The sequence below is a fragment of the Taeniopygia guttata genome, chromosome 8 (assembly GCF_048771995.1).
Source record: "Taeniopygia guttata chromosome 8, bTaeGut7.mat, whole genome shotgun sequence".
In the NCBI taxonomy this organism is placed as follows: domain Eukaryota; kingdom Metazoa; phylum Chordata; class Aves; order Passeriformes; family Estrildidae; genus Taeniopygia; species Taeniopygia guttata.
In genome coordinates this window covers 17,799,055-17,824,183 of record NC_133033.1, presented here as the reverse complement: position 1 = coordinate 17,824,183, position 25,129 = coordinate 17,799,055, and the positions used below count along the sequence as shown (strand labels likewise).

Genomic DNA, 25,129 nt, shown 5'->3' with positions numbered 1-25,129 from the left:
CATTATAGGAGCTACTAACCCAATGGGACTTAAAGACTGCCAAAAGAAGAGTATGACAATTAGAACAACACCCCATTCCATGAGTGCTCATAACTTAGTACCATTACAAACACCATCAGGTGCCCTAATGCATAAGCATTAGGTGTTTGGTTAATTGCACTGCAGTTCAAGCAAGCACTAACACCAACAAATAAGTGGACAGTGAAAATCACACCTTCCTCTGTCCCTCCCCACCCAGCTCCTTGGCCACACAGCTGTCATTATAGCAGGCTCAATTACTTTTAATTCATAGGAGAAATGCAACACATTAAATCTAAGGAGGAGCCATGGAGCACACAGCCAAAGAACCTGCCATGTGAAGACATAATCACAGTGTGCATTTATAGCTTTTCATTATTCCACATGTTCAAAACTACATACCATCTGTGTCACCAAGGGCATAGTGACAGACTAAGCCTGTGACTAAGGAAAGGTGTCCAAGCCAACCTGCACTGTCTGGCATTCACTAGTGATGTGTGTGTGTCCAGCTGCAGAGAATCAGCTGATGGGCAGTACCTGCTGTCCTCTAACAGCTCCTGGGGGTGTGCAAAGCCCAAGAGGCATGAGCACAAACACACATGCACACACAAACCACCCCATTCCTTTTTGTTTACTGTTCTCCATCTAGTACACTGGCTGCTAGTTTTCTTTTTCCAGAGTCCCTGCACTGCTGGATATATTCTTTGGACCCATTTTGAAAGCAGCTTCAGAAATCCTGTAATGTCCACATTATAGGGATGTTGTATTTTCCTTTGACACAGCCCCATCATTATCTATTATTCCTGCTCTTAAAATCCCACCTGCAAGGTCTGCTGCAGAACCTCCTGCTGTCATGGGAAAGGCTGATTGCTAAGTCACTTAGTAATCTGCTGAAGGCTGGACAAAATATTGCTGCTGGGATGATGCTGACGTGCTGGACAGGGACATTTTCAGGGGACTGTTCCTGCTAGGGCAAAACCCCCAGTTTTGCTGAAGAAGTTTTCTCAGGTTCAGGACGGGGGGTTTTTGGCAGAAAGAAAAATATACTCTGCATTTCTCTCATAAGTGTCATGAAAATATCCATTAAACATGGAGGTGAGTAACATTCAAGTTGAGGGCATTGGATCTTCTTGAATGAAAAGCTGGTTCCTCTCTAGGTGTGGAGTGTTGTATTTCAGTCTTTCCTGCTACCTTTCCTCTGTACCAGGAAAATTATAGCCCAGTTTAGGCTTAGTAGTCACATAAGAAGTAGGAGGTCTTACGATTGTCTCTGCACCAATTGATAGTTGATTAGTGGTAAGAGGAAGAGTTGCAATAGTCTATAATGTGTATGAAATCCAACATTTGGGTGGGTCTCCCCAGAGAGCCACAATCAGCACTTATATTTTGAAGAGAGATTAGGTCAGGACTCCTCATTCCAGCAAAACAGAAAAGGCTTAGTTTCTCTTGCTTTTGCTAGAAGATGTTTCCATCACCAAGAGAGGAAAACAATTTTTAACCACCAGACTTCAACATAATAGTGGCGGTAGCAAAACAAACTCCATTATTAAACTAACTCTTGGTAAGAGCCAGATGATTTCTACAGACAATTTTACATGCAACTGCTAGATGTAATTTGAAGAGTGAGTGCCAAATTGCCATACTAATTATTTCTGGGCTGATGTTCCCTCTGTGACATAGTGGCATTTGGAGAATGGGGACTAACCAACAAGTGAAGTGCTGAAGTGGGAGATCACTAATAGTGTTTCTGAGAAAGAGAAATACAGCAAATACCAATCTCCCTCTTCATATGCTCACTCTCAATTTCACAGAGACAATTTAATATGCTGAACTGCTCCATCTAGTTCATCTCTATTTCTGGCAGCCCTCAAACAAACGATGCCCACCCAGCCCTGGGCTGAGGCAGGTACAGCTGAGGGGGCTCGGGGGGGACCCTGGCCAGCCTCCACTGCCCTGGAGGACACAGCTTGCTTAAACCTCTGATGTGCTGGGGGCAGGGCTGGCAATAACCTCACTTAATCTGGTCTGTGAGCAGCTTTGTGTCTGCCTCCACACCCGCTCTCTCACGAGCAGTTTGCTCTGAGTCAGTTTTTCAAATTGGACACGTTTGCACACTGCATAATGTGGGATGGAAAAGAAAAGACTGCCTGGCGTACAATGAATGTTTTTTGCTTTCTGTTCATTTCTCTGTCATAGTTTCCTTTTTTGTTGTTGATGTAGTACTTTATCAAGTTTAAGCAGCATAATTTTAGTCTGGCACTACAGACATTGTGTTTAGTGAAAAGCAACAGGAAAAGAAAAGAGTAGGTTGGTTTCAAAGTCTTCCAGGTCATATTTCTTCTGTTAAAAGATCATTTAAATGTGTTAAAAAGATTAATTACTGAAAGTAGAATAACTATTTAATATTTGATTGGAAAAAATTAGCAAATTTATTTAGATTTTGAATATCAAAAGTTGATGGATGACATTGAGATTTGGCCAAGGAAATAAAGAGTCCAAGGGGTAGGAATGTAAATTGTGTCTGCTAAAATTATGGTCATTTGCCATTTGCCATTGCCTTGTGCATTACTGTAGCAGAGACCTTGGACTATGGGAGACATCTGAGCTACTCCCAGTGGGACAGACTGAATGGATTACACTGAGCTGACAAGAAACCACCACCATATCAGTTCTGCATTGCAACAGCACTACGTGGACAGATTTTAATTTAATTTACACCAAGATAAGACCACAGAGATCTAATGGATGGTTTAAGTGTGTGGGATGTCAGAATTGATGACTCAGAATACATCAGTAAATACAAGCCTGTCTGAGGCCAGGTGTGCACAGCTCTTGTTCAGTCCTTGTCCAGCTCTCCCTAGTGGTGCTGTGCCTTCAGTGGGAACACCCCAGGTCTACCCTGCAGAGGTCTGGGCCCTGTTTGGGTTTATGCCTTTTGGTGCTATTCTCTGTGGGATGCCCCTCTAGAGAAGCTGTATGCAACACACTGAGAAAATAATGTGGAAATGCAGGACTATTCCTCTGAAGCCAATTACTTTGCCACCAGTTTTTTTTTTTTTTCTATTCCCTGTATATTTTTACTTTAACTCATAACTAATTAAATCCATCTCAGACAAAATCTGTTTGTTCAAGGATAGCACAAACACATGCTGTCAGTTGTCTTGTTCCAGCTGCATTTATTTAAGGCTGCATTATTTCCTTTCTCTGCCCCTGAAAACATCCATTCCTGTGCCTCCAGCCTGTACCCCGCTGGGGGGCTGCAGGCCACAGCAGGTGCCACCATCCCAGTGTGCTGGTCACTGCCTGACCCTCGGGTCACAGGAGGGGCTCCACACGGCCTGTCCCACCTCCTGCTGCTCCCAGGCAAAACCCAAAGCTCCCACCACTGTCCACTCGTGTGCCCCCCTGCCCAGCACTGAGAGCATTGCTGACAAACTTCCCATTGCTGGGCACAGCACGTGGCACCTCACAAACATTTCCGGCTCTGACCACGCTCAGTTTTCACTAGAGATGATCCTTTGAAGCTCATTACATCCATTTGCATCACATTCCTACAGTGAGGAGCATTGCACACAGCCACCTGTTCCCTGCAGCAGCTGTCTTTGCACCCAAAAAGGAGAAGCCACCACCTCCTGGCATGGTCTGGGCAGGCTGGGACAGCCAGAACCACTTACATCCTCTCCAGTGTAGTACATTGGCACTACAATTGCTTCAGGATTGCCTCAGACCAAGATGAACTCATCAGTGGTTTAGTCTGTCCAAGGCTAATCCCATTGTAAGTAATCTTATTTACCACATGTACTGGCCATAAAATAATTTTAGCTGTAACTCTTTCTCTCCCCACACCAGCCCGACAGAAACACAACCAGATGAGTGCCTGTAGTCCCCTTGCACATCTCCATTCCTTAACTTTCACATCCTGACATCACATCTCACCGACACGTTGTCAGCATCTTCACTTCCAGTGTGGATGTCTTTTGTGATTAAGGTTAACCCTGCTAGGCTCAGCATAGCCTCATGTGAAAGACTTTTCTCCACTGACATCTTAAAAATACACCTAAAAACCACCTCCCTAATGCCTTCCCCACTCTTCCATGGACTGATGCAGCAGGGATGTGAGAGGGGACTGTCCCACACTGCTGCCACCAGCCCCTTCAGTGAGATTTCCAACTCCCTGCTGGTGCATCCATGGTCCCATGCACACACACCTCCAGTTACAGGCATGGCAGGTCTGCTGGAAGAGTGTCTACAACAGCTCCAAGTGGGCAGATGCCATCAGTGCTGTGACTCTTCAGCCTCTCCCAAGCAGAGCTTGTGACTTTGTTTTGATTTTCTTTTTAAAAATGTCATCACAGAGGTTTTACCAGCCTCTCTCATTGGCCCAGTTTTGGCCAGCAGCATGTCCATCTTCAGAGCCATCAGGGATTTGCTCTGCAGGACATGGTGGAAGCTTCCAGCAGCTCTTCCCAGAAACCATCTTTGTGGCCCACCTGCTACCGAAAACCAGGCTATGCAAAACAGTTTGTCCATATCTATTTAACAAAATTTTTTTTTTTCTTTGTGACTCTTTAAGTTATTTCCCATTCCTAAAATGACAGTGGTCAATATTAAATTGAGAAGTAATTTTTAAATAAGCATTCAGAAGTGAAACTTTCATTTCCTTTTCTGAAATAAAAATAACCCAAACAAAACATTTATTTAGGTTTTTCTTCTCTTTAACCAACATAAATGCATCAAAAGCCTGCCATTTCTGTTAAACAATTTAGTCTCACCAGAACACCTTTTTTCTTGCCAAAGCTTCTTCCTCACCCATGTCCTGACCAGCCCCATTCCCAGTTTTCCTGACAGAGGGAATAAAGAAAGTGAGCTGCCCCAAGGTTTAGGCTGCAGAGGAACAAGACATTTGGTATTGATGTTTTAGTGACTTTCTAGCACATCTGCCACCAGTTTCCCTTTAAAAAAGACACCCTCTTTCCTCTTATAAGACACACAATTAAGGGGAGACACGATTAAACAGGAAAAAGACAAAACCATCAGTTCAGGGGATGTCATTGCCAGCACTGTGTGAGTGACATCAGCCCCAGCTGCTGCTCCACCAATACCAACACCCTCAGTGCTCAATTGCCATGGACTTGTCCAAGTCCTCAGCCAATACCAGCAAGTATTTCATAAATATTCCACAAGGCAACCTGCTGCCTTCTGCACTGTTTCCACAGACAGCACAGTAAGGTAATTTCCAGCCATAATATTTGAAAATACCTTAATTATTAACTTAGCAAGTCTGCTATTTAATGCAGTTTTTCCTAAATTATTTCATGGTTGAGTGAGAATTCGGTCATTAAAAAGTAGTAATGAACACACAGAGTGAAACAAATTTGAGGCCTTTGGAAGGCTGCCTTGCAGAGCAAAGGGAGGAGGGAAAGGTCCTGTCTCTTTGGGACAAGGTCTGATCTTTAGCTATAGATTTGGTTATTTGTAACGTCACCTACAAAGAAATGCTTCAACCCTGTCTCTCCCCACCCCAGCCTGCTCTGCTGCTGGTCCCTGAGCACAGCTCCTGCATGCTCTCTGCAGTGGGGATCACCACCAGATGTAGGGTATCACCCACTGTCATCACCATGCAGGGTATTACCCCCTGCACACCAGGGGCTGGAAGGACACACGTAATCCAGAGCACTGAGAGCCAACTGAGCAATCTGTGCCATGGGGCTAATGTCCAGAGCTGGGGCAGTGCTCACCCACACAGTGCCACACACCAGTGCCACACACCAGTGCCACCTCTCTAGAGGTCTCCTCAGGACAACCCCCACCCTCCTCTACCCACGTCTGGATGTTGTGTTTGGGATTAGCCCCAAGGGCAGCAGTCCCAGTTACAGCCCATCAGCTCTCCTTTGTTTCTCCAGCTGTTTGATTAGCAGGAGGCTCATGGACCACTTGGGTCTCATGGACCACTTGGGTCTCATACCGCCCCCTCAAGCCCTCCCCTCCCTGAGCACAGTTACAGGGGGCATTAAAGGGCACAAAAGGAAATGTCACACGTTGGGCTGCAGTCTGTGATCTCAGTGGGCACCTCACAGGGAGGAAGGTGGCACTCACACACAGAGGTCCATCCTTCAGGCCTGCTCATGGTCACACTGTTTGATGCAGACTTGAACATTTCTCCGAACAGCCATAAGCAGGATCTGTCCAGGGTGTAAGCAGAGCGAGCGATCACATCCACAGGTCAGACCCTACCCAGCCACTGCCTGAAGCCTCTCATTTTTAATGCACTAACAGGGACACAAGCATATCTCGGAGTTTCTCCAGCTTTGCCAAATACAAATACTGCAGTGCCTTCAGTCCCTGAATGACATATGAAATTAAAATCAGAGAGCAGTTGAATTATTAGCCTCCATACTGAGCTACTTTTAATTTTTTCCAAAATTCTGCATATAACACAAACCAAATGGAAATGGTGAATGGGCCAGTGATTACCAGGGAAATATTTGTAGGAATTAGTGTTGGCAATTTAGTTGTAAACCCATCCTACAGAACTTGTGGATTGAAATTTAGTTTGAAAATAGTTTTGTTTTTAGTTTAGTTTAGTAATTTAGTTTGAAATTTAGATTGAAATTAGGTTGACAAATGTTGTTGTTTTCAGAGTGGAGACATCATTCTTTATACTTTTTTATGCATTTATATGCATCAAACATTAACATATCTTAGTTCATATATTTTCAAGATGTCATTCTAAAGGATCAGAACCAAAGATGTATCTACCAGATATCTTGGGAATCAGCTATAAGGTATTGAATAAATTGACAAAAAATATTTTGGTTTGTATATAAAGGGTGAAAGGATATGTAAGTCACAATTGTTTGCTACTATTCTAATCATTCATGCAATGGAGACAGGAGACAAGGAGACAAAGGTTCAAAAGTTCCTCAAAGTATCTGTAAACCCAGCTATAATTTGAAGTTCTAGAGGCTTCTTTGCTAGAGAAAAATATAAGAAGCCCTGTGAACATATCAAAAAGTTGTTTTCTCTATTACAAATGCATTGCATCAAATTTGTCTCCATTTCTTTCCTTCATCTCCAGCAAGGAACTCAGATTTGCATAGAATCAGTATTGCTCATTCCTGTCAAATATCAGCTAGATATAAAACACCAGTATTTTTCTTTTCCCATCTTAACTTTAACTATAATTTTACATAAGTCTTGGTCTCCACTGGCTGATTTGACAAAAAACTGGGTATTTAAAGGAATTATGCTGGGAACTACTATGGCTTTTCTCTGCAAGTGTTACCCCCTACATCCCTCCCCCCCCCCCCACCCCCATTCACTCCATGTTTGTTAGCTATTCCAAGGTAAGCAGAAAATAAACAATAACAGAAGGGGCTCTGGCAAGTTGCAAATGAGTTCAGTACTTACTTAGCATTCACTACATTGATGCCTTCACCAGGTGGAATGGGAAATGAAGAGAGAGTGATGGATTTGCTTGGTGGGTAGGGCAAGGGAAAGGACAGGGCTTGCTACAGATAATTTTTTTCTTTTAGAAATTCAAAAAGGTTTCTGCACACTGACCATTACAGCCCTGCCACATGATATGAAATGAAGGCTTAGAGATTACTAGGTGAATCTCATGAGGACAACTTCCAATCTTAAAAGGACTTAACACAGACAGGGAGAAATTGTCTTGTGTACACTAGTACCCTGGCATCCCTCGTTCATAAACAATGCTTGGGCATGTGCTGCTCTTCTGCCAAGATGCCCTCTCAGCATTGCAGATCTGAAGAAAACTGTGAGAGAAACAGCAGGAGTAAACCTGGGCCTGACTGCAGAGCAGGGGGTACAAATGAATGAAATAAAAGAGACCATGATGAGATTCAAAATGTAGGCCAAGCCTATTCAGCTCTTGCAATCAAGTGTTTACCGTCTGCTGCAGCATCATTCTGCTCCCATCCTCTTCCCCTTCATTCTGAACAATACAACACTTCAATCTTCTTTAAATTCAAGGACACGAAGTCCCCGAGTGCCCCTCTCACTAGCGCTGAATAGGAAAACAAACCTGCCCGGCCTTACCAGCATCTTGGCTTACGTCAGTGATGCAGAACATATTGCTTCAAATGCAGACTCTTCTAGGGGTGCCATCCATCCATGCTGACAAGAAATAGAGCGTTCCCTGCCTTTATCGTGTCTGAGAGAGGGGAATGTGTGAAGCAAAGCTGAATGTGAGAAATGCAAATGCAAGCCGCTACATTCCAGTCATACATTTCCTGCATTGTCTAGGAGCATTGCAGGGCTGTGGCTTGGGGATGCTGATCCCCCCAACAGATGGCACGGCAGCCCTACCTACGTAGGAAACACACATTTCTGAAAAGCCAAGAGGCAGGAGCAACACGAAGCATGTGAGAGGGACAGAGCTGTCCCTCCCATCCAGAGCCTTGCATTTCCAGGCTGGGGATCACAATGGAAACTAAAGCAGCCCTATCTCAGGTGCTCTGTCAGAGAGAATACCCACTGTAAGATTAAAAAAAGTTATACTAAAAGATTCTTTCAGAGTTTTCATTGGAAAAACCTTTCTGTAATATATTGTTTGGTATTTATAGTAGCATGTGGACATTTGCATCCACACTTGCTTTATGCACAAACACTTCTGCATATATGTATAACGAAGTCCATACACAAGAAAAGCTTGCCACATCTAGGCAATGTAGATACAGGTATAGCTGGTGTCACAACAATTCTATTGAGATGCCTTGTTTTGGGCCAATCTGACTATTTCTCAATAATAAATAAACCCTGACAGAGCCTTGTTTTTGCTTAACTACATCGGGAATGGCATCACTGCATATGATTAAAACAAAAAAAAATCACGACTGAACTGAACCACTGATAAAGACTTGGAGTTTATAAAAGACTTAATCTGAACTAGCTCTTTTTTCTAGATATTTCCAGTTGATGACTTTATTATAATGCATTCTCTCTTTACCAGAAGAATTTGAAAACACTACTAAGTCCTGTGCATGACTTCAGTACCATGGGCCATTACAAATACAGTAAGAATCACCTGGGAAGACATTGCAGAACAGTCTGGACTCCTTGCTGGGGCCCACCCATATCCAGACAAATACTGAGGCAACACCAGCCCTAGAGGGAGCCATGGACATGGTCTGTTCTTCTGGAAGTCACTAAAGTCTCTTTGGAAAATAGGTTTTCATGCATGAACAAGCCATTCCAGGAGTGGCAGGAGCTATGCACTGAGTTCACATCTTATCCCAGGATGCTGTGGCACTGCCTGTGCCCCAGCCAGAGCCTGTCCCAGACCTGGAGCAGCTGCACCCTAACCCCTTTCACAGGCCCTGCTGCTGCAGGGGTGGTAAAACACACTGTCCCCGAGTGATGACATCGAAGATTGCCACAAAGCCCATGGTAATTTGAGACCTTTGAGGTATTTTTACTGTAAGACTTATTTGAAATTGGTTGGTATAGTTGAAACACCCAAAGGAGGAAAAGCTGTGAGTTAGCACATCTGTGGCATGAGTATCTAGCTTGAGTTTCCTTGGGAAACTCAGTAGTAGTACCACTATGATCCCTGAAGAAACTGTATAAAGATAACTTAATTATGTTAAGGTATTGGGGGATTCAAGAATTTTGCTGGTGGCAACTTGAGAAACATCAGTCATTTTTATCCAGTGGATATTATATTTAGTGGGTGAATGAAAAAAAAAATGAATGACAGTGTCAGTGCTTTGAGAAATTTTTCTGTGATGTATTTAAAGTGCTTAGTTCATGGAGAGCTAAGAAACCTGATGCAACCCTGCAATCTATAAACAACCAGTAAGAAACAGCAGATGAAATGGCAGTCCCAGTAAAAGCTCCAAAGCCTTCTCACAGAGCTGACTTGATTGATTTTGCCATAGACAGCTGGTGAGGTCTTTCTCACTGTTTCTTGCTCTGAACTGCAAGTATTGCAGTGCCCAACAATGTGTTTGTGATGTATTTTCTGCATAGCTGCAGTTTGACCAGTCCCAAATTTCCTTTCACAATATCATAGGCATACTAAACAAGCATAACACTAATTTTATTACTAAAACCCGCTTTCTTAATTGCTGACCAAAAAAAAAAAAAAAAAAAAAAAAAACCCTACAATATTGCCAATTTAAATGTGATCACCTTTTTTTTATTTCCTGATGTTCTTAGTAGTTACTCTGCCTTGAACTGTTTGCAGCCTTTTGGATCCTGAGCAATAAAAGGAAGGCCAAGAGGCAGGACACAGCCTTAGAAGTACACTGCAAGCAAAAAAATGGATGTCAAATTCAAACCTTTAAGGTAAGTTCTTTCATTGACCACATCAAATGAACAGGACACTTATCTTCCAGATTTTTACTGATTAGTATCTGGTCTCAGCTGAAGTTAACCTAGGAAAGAGTTGCACTGTCTCACCTGGATTAGAGCTGTCTATCCCAAAGACTTTTGTTTGTAAACTAAATGGATCCTGTTTTCACAATGAAGTTTATTCCTGCAATCCACTCCAGGGGTGGCCAGGCAGGCAGGGCTCCTGCAGGCCACCCTGAGATGGCAGCACATTGCCACGTGCTGCACTGGGCATGGCCCCAGCAGTGGCACTTCACCACCCCTGAAAAACACCTGTGTGCATGCTGTTCTGATTTTCTTCTTAAATATGTCATCACAGAGGCATTACCAACCTCTCTAATTGGGCCAGCAGCATGTCCATCTTCAGAGCCATCAGAGATTGACTCTGTTGGACACAGTGGCAGCTTCTAGCAGCTTCTCACAAAAACCACCCCTGTGGCCCCACCCTGCCATAAAAAAATAGGCTGTGCCAAACCAACACAATCAGCACCATTAAAATTCTTATTTCCACGAGGATTATAGGCTTCTATCACACCTAAAGATATTGTCCACAAATTCTGGATAAGAGCTGGAAAAGAACCTAGGAGGATACTTGTGCTTCAAATATTGCACTGACCCCCACATCTGCTCTGGACTTACCAGGATTAAACCTGTGTAGCTGCCACCTGACTCCTCTTGTAGGTATTTAATTTCAAAACTCAAAGCCTCAAAACCTCCTTAAGCTACTAAGTAACACTGAAACTGGCTCCCAATGACTTCGGATGGCTCTAAAATCTCATGATAAATTTTTAGGCATGAAAATACTGTCTTTGGGTAAAAAACCTCCCACATCCTATTACATTGAGAAGTAAATGATGAAAAATGTTCAGAAGCCACTAACCAGTCTTTCTGCCTGTCCTATTTTGAAGAAAACCAAAAACTGTTTTGAGGCAATCCTATACAGAAAATAATTTGCCTATGCCAGCCTGCTTACAGGTCTCTTCTGCTGCTCCTAAAGGCCACCAGTGTCTTGGCTTGATCCAATTACTGCATTGCACAGTTTATCACACTGACCCTTTCCTTTTCCTCCTTTTCGACAGAGCTGGGCTTCATTAAGAAGAAATATGACTTGTCCAGTCAATGTAAAATCCAAACTCTTGGGTTAGTTCTGTATTTGGAGGCAAACTTGAGTGAACTTCCATTCAACAGAAAAGCAGCCTCCTGGTACTCACTCTCTTTAATGGATTTGTACCATTTAAAGTAGTTGTGTTTGCCATATTGTTTTCCCCATTTTGTCACTAATAAAGATTAATATTTATATATGTGTTTGCACATACACATGTTTCTATGAAACGTCTTTCAGTACTCTGGTAAAACAGCAGGAAGATATATTCCAATGGACTGAAAAGGTCTCTGGAGATTTTTTACTCTGCTCCTCAAAATGTCAGAAATATCAATGAAGTGATGCTTGAAGTGAAAATGTAGCAGTGTCCTATCTTTAAGCTGGAATCATTCTGAACAGACAGAGGTCCTATTCCTTTAAATTCTTCCTCCCTCCCCTTCAATTTTAACTCTCTTGTGCAGCATCTCAGACATACAATAAGAAATAACCTATAGTTTTATTTCCCTACAAAAGCATTCAAGGAAAATGAATACTCTAGCTTCTCTGGGTCAGAACATTTCCACTGTAACACTTCAGCATAAACACAGAGCAATGGCTTACATACTAATTTAGTTCCTTGTTTAAGATGTAAAAGCAAGACTTGCAGAAGCAATGCAAGCAATGCAACTTAGTGAATTTCAAACCTCCAGTGAAGCCCAGCACTGCCTGCCTTGGCCATGGTTCTTTGGTGTGCTTCTCCATGGGAAAGCCTCTCTGCCCAGGGCTGGATGCTCCCAGCTGGCTCTTCCTGCCCTGCCAGCAACCCACTGCTGTGGCAGACCCTGCCTCTGCTCACTGGGGGTTTTGCACCATCAGTGCCTTTCACAGCCATCTCATGCACCCAGCTGTCTCCTGACTTCTTCCTGATTGTGGGCAGCCCTTGCCCACATGGCTCTGGGCTGCCCTGTCCTCTCCAGCTGGATGTTCTGCCTGGGATGGGGTAACACAACTCCAGTGCCTACTTCACAAAGCTGTCAGTGGTGAACTGCGAGGGAGTGTCCTACTGCTTTTGGCAAAACCAGTCTGACTCATCAGCTTCAAAGCTGAATATCTTGATAATGAGGTGAAGATATGGCAGATATGGTAAAGTATCCTTATCTAAAAATTCTAAGCTGGCACAGCTGGCCTGTAGATATATGACTGACAGTCAATCACTTCGTACTGTAAAAGTCCAGTCCCATTTTTATCGTCAGGCTCTTCTAACACACTCCTTGTTGGACTGTGTGTGGAGATTCCTCCCTTGGGTGGGTTTGCCCTTCAAGGTTAGTCCTGCAGGATGAGTGGAAGAGATTTGCCCACAGTTGTTGGTGTGGGTAACATCACTCTAGTTAATAATTGTGGGGTTTTGACAGCTTTGATATAGCATTCTCTACTATACTCTACTAGTAGATTTATCTTCAATACTGTGTAGTAAATAATTCAGATTAAGATCTTTTTGCCTAACCAATTATCAAAATAAGTAATTAATTTTTATATATCTGGTTTACCATCCATAATGCTGGGACAAAGTTGTAGAAGGCTTCAATCACACCTCTCTAATTCCTTAGACTGTTGGCAAAGTCTGGGGCTAGGATTGGATCCCAGGCTCCTGTGTGAGAAGGAGTTTAGAAAGCAAGGGGTGTCCTTCCTGCACCTTGTGGCTCAACAGGAGGGCTTCTCTAAAGTGTATACTTTGAAGCTCACACTCCACCCTGACACCCTCTGCCAGAGCAGCCAGCTCAGAGCCTGGAACTTGGCACTCAGAAAAGATCTGTGCTGCTCCCAGACTCCCCACCATGCCTTACCCAGGGATCACATCCTCTGCTCAGACACTGCCTGAGAGATGCCTTGTATTCACTGTATCAGGTGCACCAACATGCCCCTCAGTGAAGCAACGACACAGGTAATCCTTCAGCTTTGTCCATTACCAGGATGGCTGGATGGAAGGACTTCCTGGGCAGTGCACAGCCTCTCCTTGAGACTCTGCTCAGCTGGTTACACCTATGGCATGGCCATCATGCTTGCATTACCCCACATTCACTGCATTCGTGGAGCACAGCATCTTCCCAAAGCCAGAGGAGCCACAAAGGTTCTAAAATAATAAAACAAATACAAATAAAACTATATTTTAAACAATGCTCAGGGTCCTGGGTTGGGCTGCTCCTCAGCACTGGGGACAGCAATGCAAGAAGGATTTAAGGAGCTCTTCAGGAGTCAGCATGTGGCTGGATAGGCTGATTAGCCTTGGCAGAGATCCAGTGATGCCAGATCCAGGGTAATTTTCAATACAAATGGAAACACAATGCAGGAAGCCAAGACCCATCTGTATGAAAAGTTAGGTCTGTGGAGTTTATTAGTCTGGGCTTCTGGCCACAAGAAAATACCTAATTTGCTTCTGGACTGCATCTAGCCCTTGGAAACCACACAGGAGGTTTTTGCTGGGCTACATGTAAGCAGTGAGTAGGTGTCACCTTGATTATCCTCTGTTATATATATCTTTAAGCAGGACAGGCTCTTTTGCACCAGTAGCTTTCATGATGCATAATTAGTGCAGATAAATAAAGGATGAGGTGGGCAAGCATTTCTTACATTTATTCTTACATAGATGAGCTGTACCTTTAACTGTACTGCAAAAAGACCCATGTCAGCCTCACAAACAGCCGGATGCCATGGCTCCCCATGGACAGCCCATCCCAGGCTGGAGGGGAGGAGCACAGGGAGTTAAAGGAGGATGCTCCACGGGATCAGGGGCAGAGGAGGCCACGCTGCTGTGGCCATGTGTGGGTTGGAGAGCCCCGTGCCAGGGGCAGAGGAGTGGTGCCACAGGGAGCCCACAGGCACCCAGGCCAGCAACAGCCACACCAGTGCACAGGGCCCGCTTTTATACGGCCTTGAAATCAGCTGCAGAAAGGCAAAAGCGGGATTATTCAACATCCTACCACAATTCTGGAAAAGAGAGCACAGCTCAGGTCTGCTCCTCCCTGCCATTAGTATGCTGGGAAGGTGCAGAAAGGGTTCAGAGCAGTCTGGCCTTGAAGGGATGGGACCCAAGTTTTGCTGTCATGCGACATTAAAGCATTGGGTTCCTGTTGCAGATGAAGGTATATGTTAGATACCGCATTGCTCAGTCCTGACAGGACTGTGGCACTTTTAAACATGACCAGAAGCAAGATTTCAGATACCATGGAAGCTTCAATGTCAGAAATACAGGTGCCTATTAATTTAGGCCCATCAAGGGCTGAGCATCTGCTCAGTGTGCATTTGGAGGAGCACAGTTTGACAGGTGGAGGTGCTCAAAGTGAGACTGAGGTGTACAGGAAATCTGGCAGTACATCTGCAAACTTATCCTCATGTAAGTCACTTAACTAAAGTTAATTTTTAAGCTCAAACCCTCCAGTATCTCCCTGTAGCAGAAATTGAATGTCATAATTGTAATAAAAAACACACAAAGCAAACTAAATAAACCAACAAAAAAAAAAAAAAAAAAAAAAAAACCAAAAAACACACAACCAAAAAACTCTGAACACATGAAATGCAAAAATGTGCATTCTGCTTTTCCTGTGTGAAATTTCGGCACTTTGTGAGTTTATATGTTCAGCTGTGCAGCAGAAGTGCCAACAGACATACAACCCACAGCTCCACAGCCTGGGCAGTCTCAACCCAGCAGGGTTGAGAAGAAGGGCAGTGGCAGCAAGGTCCATGTACTCACAGACATGTTTGCACAACTGATAGTATTTAGAAAATGTGTTTCTCATACCACTCTTTCAAATATCCCTTCCAGTTCCCACTTCTTACCAGTGTGCTGTGCCCAGTGCAGTCTGTTCCAGGACCATGGTGCTGTGTGTGGGTGGTGATCCTGTGAGGCCAGAGCTCCCTGGGAAGGCTGGATGGCAGCAGCATGGGTCACACCCTCTGTTTCCCCTCTCCACAGCCCTTCCCGTGCAGCCTTGCCTGAATTTCCCAAGCTGCTGATCTCCATTCACAGCCCCATCCATGACTTCAGGCTGATGGGGGCAGAACAGTCACTGCTTTCCTATAGAAACAGGTGCAAGGAGACTTTTCTTCCACTAGAGAAATGTTGTCCTTTTTTCAGACTCTGCTTCTATGGGAAAGCATGCTTAAAGCTGTAAAAAGTGTTAAGCAGTATCCCAGGTTACCTTTTAACAGGAGAGCATTACCCTCCTCTTTCACCCTTCTCTTACTCTTACAGTCCTTAGAGCATCTCAAATTACCACTGTATGTTGTGTAGCAAGATAGAAAAGTTGTGTCTCACATAGTGATGGACTGGATCACTGCACTGACTTTTATCTTCAGCAACAGGCACCATGTATATCAGGACACAGTTTAAAAGGAATGATCATCTTTTTAATAGATCACATACTGAGTCACAAGCTACATATTCAACAGAAAATCAAGCTAATTGCTCACTTCTTCTGAGTTATCCCTGAAGGATAATCGACGTCTGCAGAGCTGTTTCTTAGTTTGAAACTAAATAATTAAGCTGAAGAAATGCATTTCTCTTTCAAGTTTCCCTCTGTATTTTCTTTTATTCTTCTTTGTACCAAATATGTCAGAATGAACATAAGCTATTGACTTTAATTAAAAATTAAAATTAGCTCTAGTTTTGTTTTGTTAAATCTGCATCTGAAAAACAAAAGAGACTGTCAAGGCAGAAAGAGAAAACAGTTCAACCTTTCTGCCAGTTCCCATCCCTACATACTTACCCAGCAAATTGTTCACACACCACACATCATCTTCTTCCCATGTAACCTGGGAGTCTTCAGCAGGATTTTCTGCACTTGGAATTCAGCTTATAACTACAGCTGTGTGGAATATAAATAAAAAAATGGACTGTACCACAACATGATAGATTTGTGAATCCCCCAAATTTGATAGGAATCTTCTTTATTAATTTAACCTATTACTGGCTAATTGCTTATGTACTATAAATCTGCAAAGGTCAATCACCAAACAATAAGAAGGTATGAAACACTAACAAGTCCTAATACAATAAGAATGTAAATCAATAGTCTAAATGAAGCCTTGTATTGCCAATGATGCATGAAAATGTGTTATTGTCAGGGACTACAAGCATGGGTTTCACTGAAAGCAATAAAATAAAAAGCCATGTCTTTTGAGAGGAAAGCAGTATAAACAGCATCTGTAAATACTGACTGTACAGTGAACTTTTCCAAAAGGGCAGCTTCAAGAACAGGCCCTTTCACTGAAAGATACTTTCTTGCACAAAAAGTAAAAGGAAAAATGTGCTGATACAATAAAGAAATACTTGACAAAGGCTAGCTCTGAGCTATATGGATGTAAATGAAGAACAAATTTTATATATTAAATACTGCATTTTAAGCATATGTAAATAACTATTTCTATACATTAAACTTTAGATCTGTTTATAAAGCTGCAGCCTCACTCCAGACAGACTCCTACAGCTAACTCCATTCAAACTGTGCCAACAGGACAGAGTTATTGCAGATGTGCACATCTGGAGGAGGAAGCAGACCCCTCACCTGGAGGCTTGCTGCACTGCATTGCTGTATACAACAATTTAGAAAATTCCCATTTAGAAAATTCCTGCCTTCTTGAGTTTCTAACTGGTTCAGATGAGTGTTAAGGATAAACATTATTTTTAAACCAGCTCTTAATTCTAAAAGGCTGCTGAATAGTGTTGTGTTTGTAGGAGCAATTTAGCTTTATTAAGCAGCCTGTCACAGACTGGGTGAGCTGGGGGAAGCCTCTTGCAGTGCATTGCAGCAGCAGAAGTCAGTCAGTCTAGAACCTGACTACTGGGAGCTGAGCTGACACCCTGCAAGGAAGGGTGTTACACACTCATCCCCCAAGCCAGACAGCCCATTTCACCTCTGATATTATTGGAGGAATTTCTTATGGCAGCAGAGGTTTGGCAAATATACTTCTCAAAATATGTTTGTGTTTCTCCATTTTCATTAAAATTCTATGCCAAACTGCCAGTTGTGAAGGTCATTTCATTTCCATGGCATTGTTAGAATATATTTCACAAGCAATGTAGACAGCACTTACTGTGAAATCTGTATTTCATATTTTCCTGCTGGTAGGAAAATAGAACACTTAAAATCAGTTGGGAACCTGAAGAGTTAGACCTGCTACAGGCAGGTCTAAATTGCTATTATAAAAAGGTCCATTAGCAGGTTTGATCTGAGCAAGGAGGGTGTGCTAGTTTACCATATTAGTGTGATTTCTTCCCAAGAAAAGTCTGCTCATGAATTTCAGCAGTATTGAATTAAAGGAATCTGGTTTTAAGGCCAGGCATGGATACTGGAAACAGTCATATAATAATCTACTCTCATGATTTAGGCAGAAAAAAAGGAAGCATTATTCTTTCTGAACATTTCCTTCCTCTTTATATCTTCAGATACTCTGCTTTTGCTAAGGTCATTGCATGAATTTAAGATACACCATTCTGGAAACTAAATTAGCCCTCATTTACTGGGAAGTTGAATGCAGCCAGACTAATGGTGGTGCAAATATAATTGGTTCCCAACATGTGTCAGTGTGTATACTCCTCAAGCCATGGAAAAGATGCATTATGGGACTAATTTTTAAATGTTAATGGATACTGGATGTTTGCCAGACACCCAGCTGTGCACAAAACATTGAGATGGTAAATAGCTCTTGATCTGTTTAGAAACAAATTATAATGGCTGTTTGGATTCCACATGACTGAAGGCATGGTAACCAGCACAGGCTCACAGGCTGACCCTATTAACTGCACTAAGGGGAATGCACTGATTTTTAAAATCAAAATAAGAGACATAAAATAAGGCTATTAAGATGCCATTTAAATTATTTTAGATTAATATTAAACAAATATCTCAACAACAACCCATAGCACCTGTTACCATTGCCTACATGAACTAACTTACTTAAGGTACTTAATTTTTGCTAAGTTTCTTTGGAAGGAAGTAAAAAAGAAATGCTTTGATCACACGATTAATTTGATTCTAAAGCTAAGGTCTGAGAGAAAAGCTTACCTGTACTTACAGAATAAAACCTCTCCTGCCACACATCAACAATGGGTCTCAGTTAGATGCACCAAGGAATAAGATCTCTCTTCATGATATGTAAAATTACATATCATACTTTTAATTTAAGGTCTACAAATATCAGTATTTGCAGGAAATTCCCTACTTGAAATGTCTTACTAATTCTATTCATTTGGTCAGCAAAGCCCAACAGGGAATTTTTAATCAGCTGGATTAGGTGCTTTTGATTACTATACCGTAGCATTAGCAGAAAGCACCATTTTGCAAGTGAAAAATATACTAATTGTCAGCAACACAGGAGAGCTCTTTTCCATAAACCTGTGTGTCCAGCAGGTTGAGATTCCTTTTCACAAATAAATAAGACTGTCACATGTATTTTAGGCAAGCTTCCCCTTTAGGATTTTGCTGCTGAGTTTGAAAAATTCTGAAAAAAAAATCCAACCCAAAATTTCACCATAAAACCCCACAAAACCAGTAGGCAATTCCAAGCAGAAGAATACAGTTTCATTGCATCAACAGCAAGTGACTCAAGACTGCCTAAGCTGACTGTGCAATGTCATTAAATCACAGACTGTCAGTAATACCAAATTGTATTCCTCAAGTAACTTTGCAATTGCAGCTTTGCATCTTGAATTTGTTCTTCCTAGCATCTATCCCATAGCTTGGTTTTTAACTGGGTGCTTTCTGCTAATTTTGGCACCTTACATAGCTCACCCTCTAGGATCAGAAATACACAAATGTATTAGAAAAGGAAGCCTGAGAGTTGCTTCTCAGAGTTCTTTTTCAAAATTCATTTTCTCTTTCTCAAAAGAATGTTGCTTTCTCCAGATGTAGAACATCTATGAAAACAAAAGCATCCTGACCATTAGGAAATGTGTTATTCTTAGAGGCACCATCAAAACATGTCAAAGGAGAATATTTTTTCATGAGAGCTCAAAAGTCTTGATCCATTCTTAGAGTAAGTAGAGAACTTGGAGGAATGTTTTTTTCCTACTGCCAATTGCAAGTGACAAGAAAAGGAGACTACAAAACACAAAACCAAAAACCACCTCCCCTTCCTCAACCCTGCAAGCAGACGAGGAATGAGAGGAGGTGTGGCCCCATGGAGACATGGCCCAGGAATTCTGCCACCCCACTGTGGGCAGGAGGCATTGCTGCCATCCTCAGCCTGCACAGCCCTCAGCACATCATTTCTGTGGCATCAGGACAACCACAGCAGAGGAGTTTTGCTCTCCCAAAGAGAGCACTCACGGGGTAGGAACCACAGAAACAACCTTACCTTCTTCTGCCAGCAGAGTATGAGAAGGTCTCAGCACTGTCTGCAGCTACGGGAATAGCGGTGAAGCGTCTGGGTTTGGACATATGAGCTTTGGTAGTGAGTTGTTCTGGGAACAATTCACTGTTCTTGGAGGTGGTAACCGGATCTCCTCTGAGCTTCAGGATGGAAAACTTTGTGCCTCTGATGCTGCACTGAGAAGATCTGCTGTGCTGCCAGCTCGTGTTGCCTCCACAGATGCCAACAGGCAAAACACGACAAGACGATGCCCCACAAGAGCCAAATGGGTGAAAACAATTCCTCATCCTGGCTGGGGGTTCAGGACTGTGCCCACAGCCATGTGGATTTCACACGTGGATAAAGTTGTAGCATCACCCAAACCAGCTGCAAGCAGACAAGCAATTGGAAGTTCCCTCTCCTAGTAAATCACTGACTCAACATCAGAATTCAGACAGCACAACTACTTCAAGGATCAAGCTATAACTCCAGTTATGTTAGCATAAATCTGAAATAATTCTGCTAAGGCTGGAGAATCTATTCTTAATTTTCAAAAGCAAATGAGAACACTCTGACCAGCAACATTCAGGGTTTGAATGACCTACATACAAAGTGTGTTTTTGCAGATACAGAGTAATTTCATTAGAGTACCCTGCAAAATCTTTTATTTGCATAGCTTGTTTCCATTTCTTTTTAGTGTAATGAGATTTCATGATGAAAGTCAAATACAATCTAGTATAGCAAAAGTGCATGTTACACTGATCCTAATAAGCCCAATGAAAATCAATAATGCTGCTAGTTTCCCTGAAATCAGCCTACATAAGCTCCAAGCACCATGTTCTGCCTAGAGCAGAGTATTAGCAGCTTATATAAGACAGATATTTCCTAGCAGAAAATCTGAAAACAACCACAGTTGAGAAAGAGAAAATAAATACCTGTTACAAATACCACAAAAAAATTTGAGATCATTGCCTCCTGTCCTTAAGGTGTGGATAAAAGATCGGTTCCCTTTTCATCCAGTCACCAGTGCTGGCTGCAGCCTGCATGAGGGGGAGTCCCCACACCCTGGCTTCTCTGTGCCTTGCAAAAGAAAAACAACATTGTCCACCCATTTGCTGAAAAAGGATGAGAAATTTTGCTCTGAGAGCAAAAGCCCTATTTTCGCTGGCATAGAAATGAGGGTTATAATAACACTGGGGGAGAAAGTCAAGCCCACTGTAACAAGGAGTGGTATTAAAAATTCAGGCAACCTGATGCAATAAACTTTGCCAAGATGCATGTATCAGCTATCATATTTCACTCCTTTTGCCTGCAGCTTGCCCTGCATTCAGTAATGGGAAGTGCTGAGCTAAGAGGGGAAGAGAGGGCAGGTCTGAAAGCAAAGACAAGAACACACAAACATCAAGAGACAGAAACAGACAATTCATCTATATGTTATACAGTATATCTGTGAGCAATAGCCATCATTATGGAGATTTTCACTCTGCACGTATTTCAAATAAAATCCTTTGAAGTTTGCCTCTTCTTAAATAAGCTAATAAATGTAGGAAGCTTAAAATATAATTTACATTACATTAGCAGGCTATTTTTTATTTGCATAAGAAAACGTTTCTCTGTAATGATCTACCTTATGAATGACCTGGGGAAATAATTTCAGGTTGCTTTAAAATGCAACCATTTGTTTCTTATTGGTGAGTTCAATTTCACTAAAAGTTATGGAGTGAGCAGCAATTTGCAATATTGGATAGCCAAAGGTACATAATTATTTCCAGTTTACTATTAAAATAATATTTAAATAATTCAGCATGCAGTTGCTTTTTTCTTTTAATGATGTACTATTAACAGGTTGGCAGATTTCAAGAGTGAGGCATTTTATGAATTTTTTGAATTAGGAAATTCTTACAAATGTGAGCACAAGCTTTTATTTCGTGTAACGTTTGCATTGTAAAGTCTTCCCTCAGGACAAGAATAGATTGAATTTTTGCAAGAGTACAACTTCATGTAAGTAGCACATTTGTATTTATTTACCAAATGTAAGTAGGGTAATCCTGAATAAAATGATTGTATATAGGGCCCACAGATAGGTAGCATATAGCAAAATGTGCCATGGATACATCAGAGATGTACTTCTGCCTTCCACAGGGGGATGGAGCACGGCTCATTCTGCCTGGTTCAGAGGTTGTAGCAGCTTCTGCCTGTACATCACAGGTGTACTGTACTGTTGCTATGGAGACGGGCTCAAATGAGCAGGAAATTTCATTTTGATAAAGTTCTATTCTTGGGCAGAGGAAGAAGGCTCTATATTCAGCATCACATATGGCACTTTTTAATGTTTGAGACACATGTTCTGTAAACAACAACAGACTTGAAGAGCGAATTGCATTTTCCCTCCTGATGCCAGCACCTGAAGAGATGCCCTTGGAGCGGGTGGTGCAGCTGGGCACGTCCCTGCCCGGGGCCCGCTGTGCACAGAGAGCTCCAGGAGCAGGGAGAGGGGCACGGCCTGGGCATCCCTGCCCCGGAACCGATGGCTGGATTCAGCTGGGAAGTGGGAAATCGCAGGGGAAATGGTTCTTTAATCTTAACTTAGTAAAATCATTAATGTTTGTTAAACAAAGAAATTGAACTTTTAAAATGGAAGATCTTTTCAATGTGATAAATCAAAACAGTTTTTTGAAAACAGTGAAATTAAACATTTCCACTTTTTCCAGTTCTCCATATACCAGGATTTATCAACCCTATCAGTTCAATAGGGCTGACAGAAATTTGCTAACCAATTCCACTGATCAGAACCTGCATTTTTCAGGAGAAAGAGGATTTGACTGAAAGCTGCCTCCCAGTTCTCTTCAGTAAGGTGAAAGCAAAGACAATATCACGGTGTGGAGAGCATCTGAAGTAGTTGCCTCTTCTTTTTGTTTAAGGCCCAGCCCTCAGCAGCACCTTCTGCCCCCCAGGGACATTGCAGGGTGGGGATCCCTGACTTACCTCAGCGCCTGCCCAAGCCCTGCGAGCTCCTCGTGTGTTCCACCCGCAGAGGGAACAAAATTTAATTATGGGCAAAGCCAGTGGGGGATTAGAGCAGGAGTGAGGGACCAACAGAGGTCTGGAGGTTGCACAGGATTGCCAAAGGGCACTGGAGCCCCTTACCTGGGGGCTGAGGGGAGGAAAGTTCACAGGTCATTTGGCAAAGAAGGATCAGGAGGTATTTTTGGTGGTGGAGGTGTTTTGTTGTTATTTTTGTTTGGTGATTGTGGTGGATTTTTTTTCCCTATTCAGTTTAAATATCAGTATTTGTAAGCTCCTAGCTATTTACCTCTAGCCCCTTATGCAAGCACGTAATATATGAAGACCTTTTTGGGATCATGGGAATTTTTTCTGCTCTAATTTGTAACGAAAATAATTGAAATATTAAGGAATTCACTACTACTCTTAGACTTTGTGCAATGACTGGAAAGTACAGAGTATTAAAAGCTTTTTAACCCAGGAACACCTTTCCTTAATATAACTAATGTCTCGCTCAAAAAGCCATGGTGAAACCAATTCTGCTTCTGGCATATATTAAGCAGTAGTCATTGCTGGGAAAGCCTGTTGGCAAAACTGAGCCCTTAGCTATTATATGTCTTTCCTTAAACTATATTTTAACTTCCATAAATAACCAATGAAGTGGAATCTCCTTTTGCCCCTCAGTATATTGTTCTTTCATTACTAAAAAAAAAAAAAAAAAAAAAAAAAAAAAATCCATTTTGTACCATAATGTCACTTGCCACAAAGAAAAACAAGGATTGGCTTCTCCCCCTCCTGCACCAAGCACTTAGACTGCAGTAAGATAAAGAAAAGCCAAAGAAAATAAAAAATATAAATAGTTACACTGGTAAATTGAAATACTTACTATCTTGGGGGGAAAACCTGTTATTAAAAAAAAATACCTGAGATAGTGTCAGGCAGTGTGACAATGAAGATGTCACTACTAAACAGGACTTTTCGGTCCCCTAGCTGTCAATAATTAATACATTATTTACACTTGCACATTCTCATTTCCCAGCTTTCAAGATTTCATTTACGCTCTGATCCTTTGCTTAGCAGAAAACTTAACATCATTGCGACCTTCTTCCTCCTGACACTACACACCTATCAAACAGAGAAAGAGAATAGCATCTAATATGTACATTTATTAAAGTAGAAAGCATCAGTTACTGGAAGAAGTGACAAATGCCAGTGTTTGCCACAATAAAATGGGAGTGAACTGAATTGCTCCCAAAGAAAAATCGATTAAGAAACCATCTTAATAATGCTGTTTGTGGGGGCCCCAGCATTTGCATGTTTTTGGGAAATGTAGCTGAATGTTTCTAATTAAAACCCAAAGGAATTAGCAAAGTTATGAATACTATGCCACAAACCGCAGACAACCGTATGTTAAAGACATCATTTTGACTACCTGGAATTAAAATATTCCATTATGTTGAAACAGCATTTTCCTCACCATGCTGAGGAGTACAGCCATTCCTAGGAGAAACAATGTCACACAGTCATATGAGACCTAAATCACATCACACTGTACATAAATGTACATATTTATTTAGTATAAGGATATGTGAACTATCAGCATAAAACTTAACATATTTTAAAACTGTTCTGCAAGCAAGGATTGCCAGAACATAGATAAGTGGGATAATCCTTTTGAAATCAGTGCCAAGTTTAATGTTGAAGTTAATTTTTCTGTTTTGAAAAACAAGTATTTTGGACCTATCCTAGCACACTGGAGCCAGAGAGTGGATGATCTTGAATTGAGAAAACCATATGAATTTGTGATTTGGGCTCTCAGGAAATTTTTCTGTTGACTTCAGTGTTTTTTAGAGCATGTCCTCTGTGCAATCAGAAACTATTAGGAATAATGGCAGCAATAATCCTACTCCAACAGAAGAAATGCTGGGAAAAGGAGATAACCCAGAGATGCTTTTCCACATGCCAAACAAGTTACTTTGTCATTTTTCGGTTGGATTGAGTTTATGATCATAATTTAGAAGACCTTCCTCTAAGTCTATAGAAATGTGAAGCTGTGATGTTACTTCCTGGTAACTTTGCAGAAGGCGGCTGCATTGACTCAGCCAAGCAGGCACTTCCTCCAGCTGCAGTTTGGCTACACTGCCAACACAACAGGGCTGCCTTAGGCAGAAGAGATGATTTCTACAGCATGACAGGTCCAGAATTAACCATACCACTGGCTCCCTTGCTCTCTCCAAGCTCCTCTGCTGAGGGGTTGCCACAGTTCTTACACTCCTCTGTGGTGGGGATGGCATCCTTGTTAGTCATACAGAGGCCTGGCTGGAT

At 42.1% G+C, this 25,129-nt stretch overlaps 1 protein-coding gene and 1 long non-coding RNA gene across 3 annotated transcripts in view; one reads left to right on the top strand and one right to left on the bottom strand.

Moving 5' to 3' along the window:
* The window catches only part of DPYD (dihydropyrimidine dehydrogenase), a 438,624-nt gene that overhangs the window by 409,863 nt on the left and 3,632 nt on the right, over positions 1-25,129 (top strand). Inside the window, exons 23-24 of one of the 2 annotated variants that reach the window (XR_004368573.3) lie at positions 10,229-10,329; positions 11,454-11,675. The gene's annotated coding sequence lies outside the window, so the exon portion shown is untranslated. Of the gene's footprint in view, positions 1-10,228; positions 10,330-11,453; positions 11,676-25,129 lie in introns of those variants that run through there. The other variant, XR_005981107.2, reaches the window with a different exon arrangement.
* LOC121470323 (uncharacterized) lies at positions 11,802-20,547 on the bottom strand. The gene is made up of 4 exons (XR_012057160.1): positions 19,808-20,547; positions 16,219-16,317; positions 15,290-15,527; positions 11,802-13,586 (listed from the first exon to the last, which is right to left on the bottom strand). It is a non-coding gene; the product is annotated as an uncharacterized lncRNA (long non-coding RNA).